Source organism: Lactuca virosa, chromosome 5, assembly GCF_052849685.1.
Source record: "Lactuca virosa cultivar CGN04683 chromosome 5, Lactuca_virosa_CGN04683_v6, whole genome shotgun sequence".
Lineage (NCBI taxonomy): Eukaryota > Viridiplantae > Streptophyta > Magnoliopsida > Asterales > Asteraceae > Lactuca > Lactuca virosa.
Window position 1 is genome coordinate 293,158,973 of NC_136430.1, and position 13,026 is coordinate 293,171,998.

Below are 13,026 nucleotides of genomic sequence, written 5' to 3' on the forward strand. Positions count from 1 at the left end.
TCCTCCGGATTTGAGCAAATGGCTTCGGAAATTACCCAGTTGACTCCAGATTTTGCTAAGAGGCTCCGGAACTCCCCTAAACACTTCAGAACCACGCAGGAAGAAGACTACACTCCGGATTTTTTTTCCGTTTTAGACTTTTTCTTCAGTTTAGGATATTTTGACGTCGGGAATTCCTCCAAACTCGTATTTTTCCTATCTTGGACCCCTTAAACCCCTATTTTATGCCAAAATTGATTATTTTAAACATATTATGTATAAAATAATACCCAAAGATTTTAAAGGGATTCTAAGTAGATAAGGGTTGACTTTATGATGTGATGCAAATCCTTCATTTCCCATGCAAATCCCAGTTAAACACAAAATATCCAGGGGTAACTAAGCCTTGTACATCATTCCTCCAAGCAAGTGTCATGTCACTCTTATCCCCCCACTTAGAATACGTGAACTCCTTTCCCCCATATTCCACTTCTCACTTTTACATCCAGTAAACTTCTAAGAGTGCTCTCAACTCCTTCAAGCTTCAAGTCCCACTCCTGCAAGGAAAATTCCCAGATTTTTGTAAGTATTCATTTTCTTTGACTAGTGATTCTTCACATTATTCCTAAGACCTCCTTAATTTTTACACATAAAATTATTCTTAGGATACTCTAAAGTTCAAAGGACCTTTCAAGTGTTGAAACTTGGAAACTCCTCAACACCTCATCAAATCACCCTGCAAACTAACTCAAGGTGAGCTTCATACCCCTACTTTTTCGAGATTTCTATTGTTTTTGGGGGAGAATACAAGTCAAAGACTTGTGTAAATCATGATCTATTTGCTTATTGTGTATGCATGCCATCTTACATGTGCTTAAGTATGAAAACCCTTATAAATAGTCCAAAAACTCGAGATTTTGGTTATGTCTCAAGAGTTTGGATTATATCTCACAAATCACGTTTGGAAACAAGAACTAGTATGTTACCAAGTATAACTCACAAATTTTTATAACAACAACTATAAGGATTTGCTTCAAGATTTACTTAAACAAGTTGTAGGACAAAATATTTGGAAAGTGATTAAATTATGGAAATAATAATATTTTGGGTCACTTTTGGCCAAACATAAATATAAGGGTTATCTTGGAATATTATGTCATACTCATGACTTTTTACCAGATTAACAAACTATTTGTGATTATTTATAAGTATTTAATATAAATAATTTTATCAAGAAAAATATACGAAAACAGAGTTTTCATGACAAAAATATTTGCATGTCATAAACTGCTGTTGTAAAACCTTCAGGAACATAAGTAATGTTCTATATGTCATAAAACAGAAAATGCGTGTCATAATCTGCAGTCATAAATTTACACAATATATAACTTGTCACTTTTCTCTTGACTAATATGGGCCTGAGCCGACAATTTATAGAAAGGAAAGACCATTTTTGCCAATTCCGATAATTGTGGGTTATTTTGATAAACGTTCAAAATGGCTTATTTTTCAATAAACGAAACGGAACGAACACGAGCACCCAGTTAAAAAGCACAATAAACGATATGGAACGAAAACGATATTTCTATTCAATGAGTACGCATTTCATTATTTATCTAACAAATATTGGATCTCAAGCGATTGCTCAAAAGGTTGTTAATATTCTAGTCAGACAAATCTCAAAAGTACCTAAATATAAAAATATTAGTGTACGTCTAAAGTCCTGTAAGGAGTTATAGCCAGAGTCTCCTGGAGGGAGAGCGGGAATTTGTGTATAGATCTATACGGGGTTGACACCCCGCACCTTCGTTGTTCGCTACAGCTAGACCAGCCAGTCTAGGGTGACAAATGTCTTTATCAAACCGAGGGCGCCTGAGAAACGCCAAAACAGGTCTCCGTCATATTAGTATGGTTATAACGACTCACTAGAATATTTTATGTTATCTAGAAATTTATGCAAGGAAAACCTCATAAATAAATTTTGGCACGTTGTGTTGACTGCTCTACGCACGGTAGTGATGGTCTGCATTTGTTGTGTTGACTGTCCTCTTTCATTGCGTAGAATGTCCACAATCGCCATGTTGATTTCTTTCATCTAACAAGTATTAGAGTCTTAATACTGCTATTTTACAAATTAGAAAAACGTAGGAGTTTATGGAGAAAGTTTATACACGATTTTTGAAAACGATAAACTAACACACACATATGCAAGTTTACACAGTTGGAAACAGAACTTACAAATATTTTATAGCAGAAAATATAGGATTTTCTGGAGAAAATGATTTTATACGATTTCGATAACAGGGGATTACACTACTTCTCAAACAGGGGATTTTCTGGAAACGGTTGGTTATTACTACTCAAATGAACTATTCTCGAACACAGTTCGCCTTTACAAATTACACTACTTTTCAAAATCACTCCTTATAAGGATGAACAAAAGTAACGACATGCACACATATATCCATGATTTTCAAAGCAAGGCTTCAAACGATTTCATAGAAAATATCGGATTTTCTGAAAGTACATTGAGAACGATTCTAAACAAGTGTAAAACGATTTTATACAAAAATGCTTAAGAACTCACCAACTTTTTAGTTGACGCTTTTCAAAACGACTTGTATTCTCAGGGATCTAGTAAGCAGGTAACAAGGGACGCGGATGCAAGACTATTTTGCTGTAGTTTGGAATTTATCTACTTGTGTCTCTTTTGTGTAATTTGATGGACATACAATATGTAAACAATGTAAGTTTGTTATCTCAATGTATGATGTTTGGATTGCTCTGTTTCATTTATATTCAATTGTTATGATACTGCACAATGAAGTCACCCGCCTCCGGACGTTTCCGCCGTCTGGTCCGGGGGTGTGACACTAGACCTGACCTTCTGAAATTATTTAGTCCTCGTAATATGTAACTTAACGTATTCGTTTACTAGTTAATTAAAGATAACTAAAACTCCTAAAAGCACAAAGAAACCAACATTCGAGCATTGAGTAAGCAAAAACAGGCACATCCTAATCAGGCCATCATATCACTGACTAATCAGTACTAGCATGCAGTTCAATAAGCTCATACAGTAGGCATACAATGCATCCTTCCTAGATCCTTAGCCCTAATCCAACATGCAGTTTTCATACACATACAACTGGCATATACGACATCCTTTCTAGACCCTTAGCCTAATCTAACATGCAGTTCTCATAATCATATCATATCATAACAAACGTGTATGGGTAATTTGGGAGAACTTACTTGAGTTCGGCTGATTGCATGCACCACACCCTTTTCTCTTTTTGGAAATCCTTTTTATAAAAATGAATTTCTTTTGAAAATTTTCATTCCAAGTCCTCAGATTGAGTTCAGACACACCCGAGAGTGTGCCCGAATCCCTCAAACCAAGGTTCTGATACCAACTTGCCACATCCCATAAATCATGACCAAAAATTTCATTTAATTATTAAATAAAACCATAGTTATCAAAAATCATCGCATCAAAACATAACTCATAGTATCTCAAAATAATCCATATCAAAACATTTGTCAAAAATATCAGAGTAAACATCCCAGGCTAAAACATCATGGTGTGTGCAATGAAGTCATCCCGAGCTCTTCCCTTTGCTACCGGAAGTACTTGAAATCAAAACTAAAAACTGTAAGCACGAAGCTTAGTGAGTCTCCCCAAACTACCACATACCATATACATAATCACATAATCACATATAAGCATATCGTGGGCCCCACCCTTTCATCGGGACCCACCTTATAGTGGATAATGTCCGACATCGGGCCCCACCCGACATCGAACATTGTCTGGCATTGGCCCCGCCCGGCATGGAGCAAAGCTCGGTATTCATATAACATATCAACAAATACACATAGGATAATCAGATAACATAAACATATAAACATTCCTCGGGCCTCGCCTAGCATCAGACCGAAATCCGGAAGCATACAAACATTCCTCGGGCATTGCCCGACATCAGACAGTAATCTGGAAACATACAATTACAGACATATGCAAGAATCATGAAAAATCAAGCATACAAACATTCCTCGGGAACCGCCCGACATCGGATCGAAATCCGGAAAACATATAAACCTACATCAGGTACCGCATGGCATTGGAACTTAGTCCGGAATACATACAGTCATACATACGGGCCGAAATTGGTGCCTTCGAACCGTTTAAACAGCAGGAAACTCACCTCCAATGTCAGATAATAGCTGAAACGCATCTGTCCCAAAATCGGCTCTACTCAATCCCTGAACCAAGTTATCAATCCATCAATATCCCGGAATTCCCAAAATGCCCTCAGAAGTCAAACTTGGTCAACCATGCTCAAAGTCAAGGTCATTTTTCCATATTGACCCAACTCGTTGAGTGCATCTATCAACTCGTCGAGTTCCTTCAGTCTTCAGAAAACTGAGAAAACCCTAGCCAACTCGCCGAGTAATCTCAACAACTCGCCGAGTTTGCTCAGTAATCAGAAAGGTCGGGGGATCACGATCCAACTCGCCGAGTTAGATAAGCAACTTGTCGAGTTTTCATAGTCGTAACTCATTTAGTCACTTCTTAGTGAGTCTAATGCCTTCCAAAGCTTCTGCCTTCAACTAAGGAACACCTACCTTTAAGCTCCTTCAAGAAAGCACCAAAGAAAACACTCTTTACACTCACACACACTCAAAATGATAGAAAGCACGAATTAGGGTTTTACTGGACGGAGGGAACAATGAGGGAGGCCACAATGAAACATTAAGGCCTTTAAAAAGGGTACAAAACCCTGAATATTAGGGTTTCATTTCTTCCAGCGTACTCGTCGAGTTGAGGCCTCCCAACTCGTCGAGTAGGTTTCTTAACCCGCGTCCCAAATCCTCTCTACTCGATGAGTTTGGGGCTCCCAACTCATCGAGTTTCTCTACAAAAGTGAATAAATTATGATTTTAAATACATACCAGGAACCCGGCATTACAATTCTCCCCCACTTGTCTTAGAATTCGTCCTCGAAGTCTTCTGTCTCAAATAATTCTGGGTAATGCTCCCTCATTTCCCCCTTGGGCTCCCATGTCCACTCTAACCCCTTGCGGTGCAGCCACTGAACCTTTACTAACTGCATAACCTTGTTCCTCAAGTTTTTCATCTTCCGGTCTAAGATCACTACTGGTCTCGTAATGTAGTTCACCCAGTCATCCATGTGAATATGCTCTAAAGGCACAATTGCAGAATCGTCCACTAAGCACTTTTGTAATTGAGAGACATGAAAGGTGTTGTGGATCTGACTAAGCTCAGCTGACAGATCCAACCGATATGCAACCCGACCCACCCGAGCCATAACCTTAAACGGACCGATGTACCTGGGACCCAACTTGCCCCGCTTCCTGAACCGGATGACACCTTTCCAAGGTGACACCTTTAGGAGAACCATATCTCCCACATGGAAATCTAAATCCGATCGGCACTTGTTGGCATAACTCTTCAGCCGACTCTGTGTTGTCTGGAGCCTGCTCCAAACCTGCTGGATCATCTCAGTGGTCTTGAGTACCACCTCAGTACTCCCGATGACTCTCTGACCGACCTCACCCCAACAAATCGGGGTCCTACACTTCCCCCCGTAGAGCATCTCGAAGGGAGGTTGAGCTATGATAGTGTGATAACTGTTGTTATAAGAAAATTCTGCTAACGGAAGATACGTATCCCAACTGCCACCAAAATCCAACACACATACGTGTAGCATATCCTCCAGAGTCCGAATCGTCCTCGCACTCTTCGCATCCATCTGGGGGTGAAATCCTATACTAAAGTGAAGATGAGTAGCCATCTCGTCATGAAACCACTTCCAAAACCTGGAAGTGAAGCGAACATCTCGGTCTGACACAACCGACACTAGCACTCCATGACGTGCCACCACCTCGTGTACATAGATCTCGACTAGGTTCTCAGCCGATATACTCTCCTGGATTGGGATGACATGTGCACTCTTGGTTAACTGATCCATAATAACCGAGATCAAATCAACTACACATGCAGTCCTGGGAAGCTTTGTGCTGAAATCCATGGTGATATCTTCCCATTTCTACACGAGAATCTCCAACGGCTGCATTTTTCCGTGAGGTCGCTGGTGCTCGGCCTTGACTTTCCTGCAAGTCAAGAACCTCTCCACATACCATGATATGTCTCGCTTCATGCAGGGCCACCAATAATAAGGGAAAAGATCCCGATACATCTTCATCACCCTGGGATGAATGGAGAATCTCGACTTGTGAGCCTCCTCCATCAGAACCTGGCGTACAACGCCCCAGTAAGGAACCCAGACCCTACGATGCAGGGTCAACAACCCACGACTGTAATAATCGAACGAAGCCACGTGGCCTATGATCCGATCACACTTCCGATACTCTTCCTGCATACCCTCAACTTGAGCCTCCCGAATCTGTTCCAACAATGGAGTAATCACTGTCATCCTCAGGCATATATCCCGAATCAGAGCTGCGACCGCCTTGCGGCTAAGAGCATCGCGTACTACATTGGCCTTCCCCAGGTGATAAAGGATCTCACAGTCATAATCCTTCTCCATATCCAACCAACGACGGTGCCTCATGTTTAGATTTGGTTGGTCCATCAGATACCTCAAGCTCTTGTGGTCCGTGTAAATGGTACAACGAAACCAATAGAGGTAGTGTCGCCAAATCTTGAGGGCGAAAACCACAACCCCCAGCTTCAAATCGTGCGTCGGGTAATTCACCTCATAAGGCTTTAACTGCCTCGAAGCGTACGCAGAGTAGACACTATCTGAGTGATAGTGGATAGATTAACCAAGAGTGCCTACTTCGTGCCCATTCAAGAAAGCTCATTGGCAGAGAATCTTTTAGAGACATACATTAAGGAAGTAGTCTATAGAAATGGAGTACCAATCTCAATAGTTTCTGATAGAGATGTCCGTTTCACTTCTCAGTTTTGGAAGAGGTTCCATGATGAGCTGGGCACCCGATTGCATATCAACATAGCTTATCACCCTCATACCGATGGGCAGAGTGAAAGGACTATTTAGAATCTTGAAGACATGTTGAGGGCAAGTGTGATTGATTTCGGTGGGAGTGGGATACGTATCTACCGCAAGCATAATTCTCGTACAACAACAACTACCATTCTAGTATTGCTAGACCTCCCTTTGAGTTGCTTTATGGAAGGAAGTGTTAAACACCCATATGTTGGGGAGATATCGGCCAATGAGTCATAGGGAAAACTGATGTTGTGACCAAGACCACCGAACTCATCCAACAAGTACACGAAAGGTTAAAAACTGCGCAGAGTCCGTAAAAGAGTTATGCAGATTGACGAAGATCAGATCTTGAATTCCTAGTAGGAGACCTAGTGTTACTTAAGGTTTCACCTTAGAAAGGTGTTATTAGTTTCCAAAAGAGGGGTAAGTTAGGCCCTAGGTATATCGGACCCTTTCGAGTAGTTTCTCGAGTGGGAAAGGTTGCCTATCGTTTGGATCTTCCAAAAGAGCTCAGTTAAATCCATAACACCTTCCATGTCTCCCAATTAAGAAAGTGCATTTTGGATGAATCAATTGTACCTTTGGAAGACATTCACGTAGATCAGCGGTTGAACTACGTGGAGATGTCGGTGGCGATCTTGGATAGGAAAACCAAGACCCTCCGTAACAAAGTGATCAACTTAGTGAAGGTCCAGTGGTAGCACCAAAAAGGATCACAATGGACTTGTGAGCTAGAAGAGGAGATGAGAAGCGACTACCCAAAGTTATTTAGTTAGATTTTGGGGACGGAATCCTTATAAGTGGGGGAGATTTGTAGCACCCCATTTTATTGTTCCTATAAATATTCATAATTTATAGAAATTTGAAATTCAGTTAGATAATGCATTAGCCATAGTAGACTTAAAGAAAGTTGTAGTACTCGTAAAATCGAACTCGTGCATATTTAGAACATCCAAATCTGACTTGAATAGAGGAAGTTATGATTTTTCTAAGTTTTCAGCGTAACAGTGTGCGTATAGATATCGAATTTTAGATCGGTTGATTGTTGGCCAAAACAATCTAAACGATAACTAAAGGTCTCGTTATTAGGATTCCAACAATATAAAAACCATCGAAAACGGATGCCGGATGTGAGATATATGCATTTTATACGGACTTTAGTAGGCTAAGCATGTGTAAATAAAATTGAATTCAAAATTAGCTGACGGGGTGTAAATGAAAGTTGTAGATCTCATCGAGAGATCTCCATGGATATAAAGAATGTAAAAAACAGAGCTTGTATGCAGGAGATACGCAATTTATAAGTTCTATAAATCGTCATGCACAACGCGGTGCGAATGGCTTGCACGCGAAGTCAGCCACGCAGCCCCACCCAGATTGTGCCACATGTCAGCAGACTGGTGGAGCCATGCAACCTATGCGCAGCGCACCCCCATGCTGCACGACACGCATTTGTCCTATAAATAGTCCCTCTGAATTCCTTCATTCCTCACTCATTTTCACTCCATTCTCTCTTCAATCACTCTAGTCCTCTAAGGTCCGACATTCCCCTAGTCTTAGGATAGTTTAGCGACGCTATGGAATATTTGAGAGGCCGACCAGAAGGAGTTTATGCATTGGGATTATGTCTGCTTAATCTTCCGGTTTTCACTTAAATCTCTGTAAGTCAAGCTACACTCTCTCATTTTCAAGGTAACATGTATTTATAGTCATAAGTCGTTATTATGGACGTATAGATAATATTTATCACTAATCCGAAGTCTAAATACTAATTAATCTTCTTACGGGAGAGGTATCTAGAATGGTCACGTTGGCTTGCTTGTTGGATTTCAGAAAGACTATATGTCGAAATAGTCCTACCTCCCAACTGTCTTGCATGGCTGATCCTATTTGATAGATCTATCAGTACTCATTAGGATTAGTGATAAATCTAGCATTGTTTAGCAGATTCTGTTAGAATCTAATAAGCTATAGTAATATAGGTTAATACTTAATAGACTTAGTGTCATGAATAGGATCATCCGGTTAGCTGTAAATCCCCAAAGTGACTGTCCAGGTGAGTTCTTCTCACTATATTTTATACTCGAGTATATATCCACTGTATGTTAAGATATAGTTAGCCTGTAGTATACCCTTAGGTAATTAGACTAGGATAGTAGCGGCCTGTTATATGGAATGTTGTTGTATGTAGATATATATATATATATATATATATATATATATATATATATATATATATATATATATATATATATGTGTGTGTGTGTGTGTGTGTGTGTGGAGTTGAGGGCGGACTAGCCATTGGCTGAAGGCCAATAGACTCAGGCGGACTAATTTTATGCTAATGGCCATAAGAGGGCGGACCGGCGATATGCTGAAGGCCAATGGGCGGACCAGATATAAATTGAAGGCCATTATGTGTATGCATTGTATATGTGTTGTGGTGTGGATTACTTTAAGGGAATTCGATAAGCTTCAACTTACAGTTGTTGAATAATGGCTTTGCAGGTTGTTCTTCTGACCGTGGAAAGGCTCACGCATGACTTTATCCGTATCCAGGCACCAATAGAGTTTTATAAACTTTCGCTATATAATTAAAATAAAATAATGTTTTGTAAGACTCATATTTTGAATAAATAAAAATGAGAAAATTTTCCGTCAAAATTAGGGGACGTTACATGCGAATTCGAAATTTTTCCTTTGTTTGGGTTGTAGACCATTATTTCTAGACTGGATCTTTTTGTCCAGTTTGCTTTGTTAGGGTATCCCTTTTTAGGTAACGTTTACTGATTACCCTTTTCTTGAGATTTTGTTCTAAGTCCTGAGCCTTGGGAAGTTGTATCTTAGACCTAACTGTCTAATTCATGCTGAGATCGTTACCTCGAGGCATTTAGGACTTAGGTACTATTTGTTTCAAGGGAAAGGTTATGAGCCTTTGAACCCTTTGTCCATGTCATGGTCAAGATTCATGGCCTTTTGGGCTGAATTGACATGTTTAAGGAATAGTTATGAACCTTTGACACCTATGGTTGCATTCTTACAATGGTTTTACTCAAATGATGTGGATGAGTAGTCCTTGTTACCCTTTGGTAAACGTGTACAATCTCTTTTGTGAGTGTTATCAAGCTTGAATAGTAAAAAACGTTCTTATAGTTTTTTTTTTGTAGTCAACTTCCTTCACTTCATTGTTAATGATTTTGGAGATAACTACATTGTATGATGAGTAAAGAAAAAGAGATGACTACATCATGGCATAAGCCAAGGCCTAGCTCTTGGGCTGACTTGCTAGGGTGTAATTATCCATTCAGAGTTTCATTACATTGCCCAAGCCTCAGATGTGCCTTATATGGACATTTTTCCTTGCTCTAGGGGTGGTGGTACGAACTGCATACACTCCAAGTCCAGGGGATGAATCGTTCGTCCTGAGTTCTTGGGACGCTAACTCCATCTTGGTGCATTTTTGTGGCCATAATCGCATGCTCTTTAGCAGCGTTTAGCTGGCTCTTGGGTCGTGTGTGGTTAGACCCATCCTTTTCCAACATTTAGTCTTCTGCGTCGAGGCTTTCCACTCGCATACACTAAGTGTGGTGATTTTTGGCGTTCGTCTGTGTTTGGCCTGACCGAGTCTAACGGTCGCATGTTTCCCGCTAATCATGCTCATGTTTGGACGTTGCTTTGCCTTGTTGATGATTGCACCAAAGTTTAGCGCTTGCAACAGCCCGTTTGCGATCCCAAGTGGCAGCATTGCTTTTGATCCTTGTATCTGGTTGATTGTTATCCTTCGACGTCTGGCTGTGGGACTTGGAGATGGAGGTTAGACGTTTCCGGTGGTTCTCCTATCCAGGATTTTTTCGATGTCGATGGATGGTTACCTTTTTCCTATCTAGTGAAATGGTCGGGGTAACCAGGGGGAAATGGTTCCTCCTCGGGTGACCGGGGGAGGGGGAGTGGCCTCATGATGTCGATACCTAATTTATTCGGTAAATGATAGTTGATAGTCAAAGTCATGGCATCTTGGATTTGAGGAGGAACGAGCACCTGGTATTCTGGGTATTCTCCGACAGTTATTTTCAGGGATTCGATTTTGTCTTTGCGTGCGATGGGCCGACGTGCCCCTGGGCTAGACATTCTTCTGGCAGTGGTTCTCAGGCCTTCTTGTTGTGAGCCTCTTGTTTGGTTCTTTGCTTCAGGCAAGTATTTTTCTTTTCCTGGCTGCACTTTCTCTATTGGCATCCTCACAATTTTAGCATCGGCCCTCTTGTTGTAAGTGTGGTCGTTTGGGAAAGGCCTGCACAAGAAGCAATTTGACGAATGTTTGAGTCGATTGGGGGTTTCTGTGGCATTGGTAATTTGTTCTGTGTTGACGTCTCATCCCCAAAGGGCTTTAGTCGGTACTTCCTTGATTCGGTGGTCGAAAGGTGCAAAGGGCGGCCTGTTCAGAGTGTTGATATTTGCCACTTTCACCCGCGGGGTCTGTTCGACTTTGGGATTCCTGATGGATCGTGTGAATTCAAGCTCTACGTGTTGGTACGTTTGGCCCTTATGATTTCTAGCCCGTGGGTAGCATCGGCCCAATTGGTGGTCGTTAGAAACTCATCGGGGGTTAGAGAGAGTTCTACTCTAGCTCCTCATGCCTGGCATAGGCCTGTTCCAAGTCCTTCTTTATCTTTCGTTTTGTTCTCTATGAGGGGCTCTCGAATCTTGCTCTGGTTCAGAGTGATTTCTACTTGGTCATCCAAAGGTTGGCCCTTCCTCTCTTTAGAATAATTCACTTGGACTTGGCATCATCTACCTTCTCATGGTGTCATAGGGTAGAACTGCCTCATTTAGGTCAAGGTAATCAATGCATTTTTGCTATGGTTTGCCATGTTTTCTTGTTGCCATTTGGCTTGTGACCTCACTAGAGGAGTTCGGTACCGGGGGGGGGGGGGGGGGTGCTCGCACCTACTGGCCTTACGAATTCTGGTTTTGTTGTCTTTCTCTCCTCGACCGCTTTCCCCATCTCTATTTGTCGATTGGGGTTTGCGCTAGCTTTGGGGAAGCGAGGGCTTGCAGGTAGTGGCATGCGCGTGGGCTAAAGGCGATGATAGTGGTCGAACCATTGTTCGTGCTAAATTTCATGCTGCCATGGATCGTCGACGGTATGGCTCGTAATTGGAAGAGTGCAACCCGTCCGAGTAGGATGTCGTGATATGTCGGGGAACGTACTACTTAAAATTTTATCACACATATGATCCTGTCTCACCCGTCATGACTAGTTATAGTGATTGGAAGATGTATCGTTCCTATCGGCCATATATTGTGTCTTGTGAACCCTGTGAGGGGACCAACGGTTGGAGGCGTTACGCTTTCCTTCCAGGATATTGGTAGTTCTTGGAAATAGTGCTCGTAAATGATGTCGGTACCGTTGTCGTTGTCTATGTAGACACAGTTGATTTTGTATTTGATGTATGTGTCTAGTAATCAGGAGTGGATCCTTAGGGTTCTAGCTTGGCATCCTTAGATCCTCTGACGAAAAGCTAATGTTGACAATGCTTTTAGGGAATACCTCAATGTCGATATCCATTTCGCAGCACCCACTCCTCTTAGAGGATCTTGTGATGGTAAGGATCTCCTCCTTAACTTGGCGTTTGCCGACATCTTTCCGTTCTCGATTATTCCTCAGTTCAACGGCGAACTTGGACCTCAAGTCCTTAGCAATTATCATGAGGCCACCCATTAGGTGTTTTTTATCCATCTCTTTCCTCATAACCGTGCACTCATCGGTATCATGGGTTTTGATCATGTGGTACTCACAATATTTCCCTTTCTCTTTTTCCACCTTTGGAGGTGTTTTCTCAAATGCATGCACCTCAGCCCGGTGGTTCCGGGGCTCGTCTTTTCCCAAAGGAAGAAATCTATGAGGTAGGTTTCGTGAGTGCGGGTTGTGCTTGTTCTGGCTTCTATTATGGACTCTATCATGGTGATCTCGGTGATTGGAGTTTGTATGGGAGTTTGCATCCTTTTGCTTGATATATGCGTTTGTGACGGCCTTTAGGTTGGATTC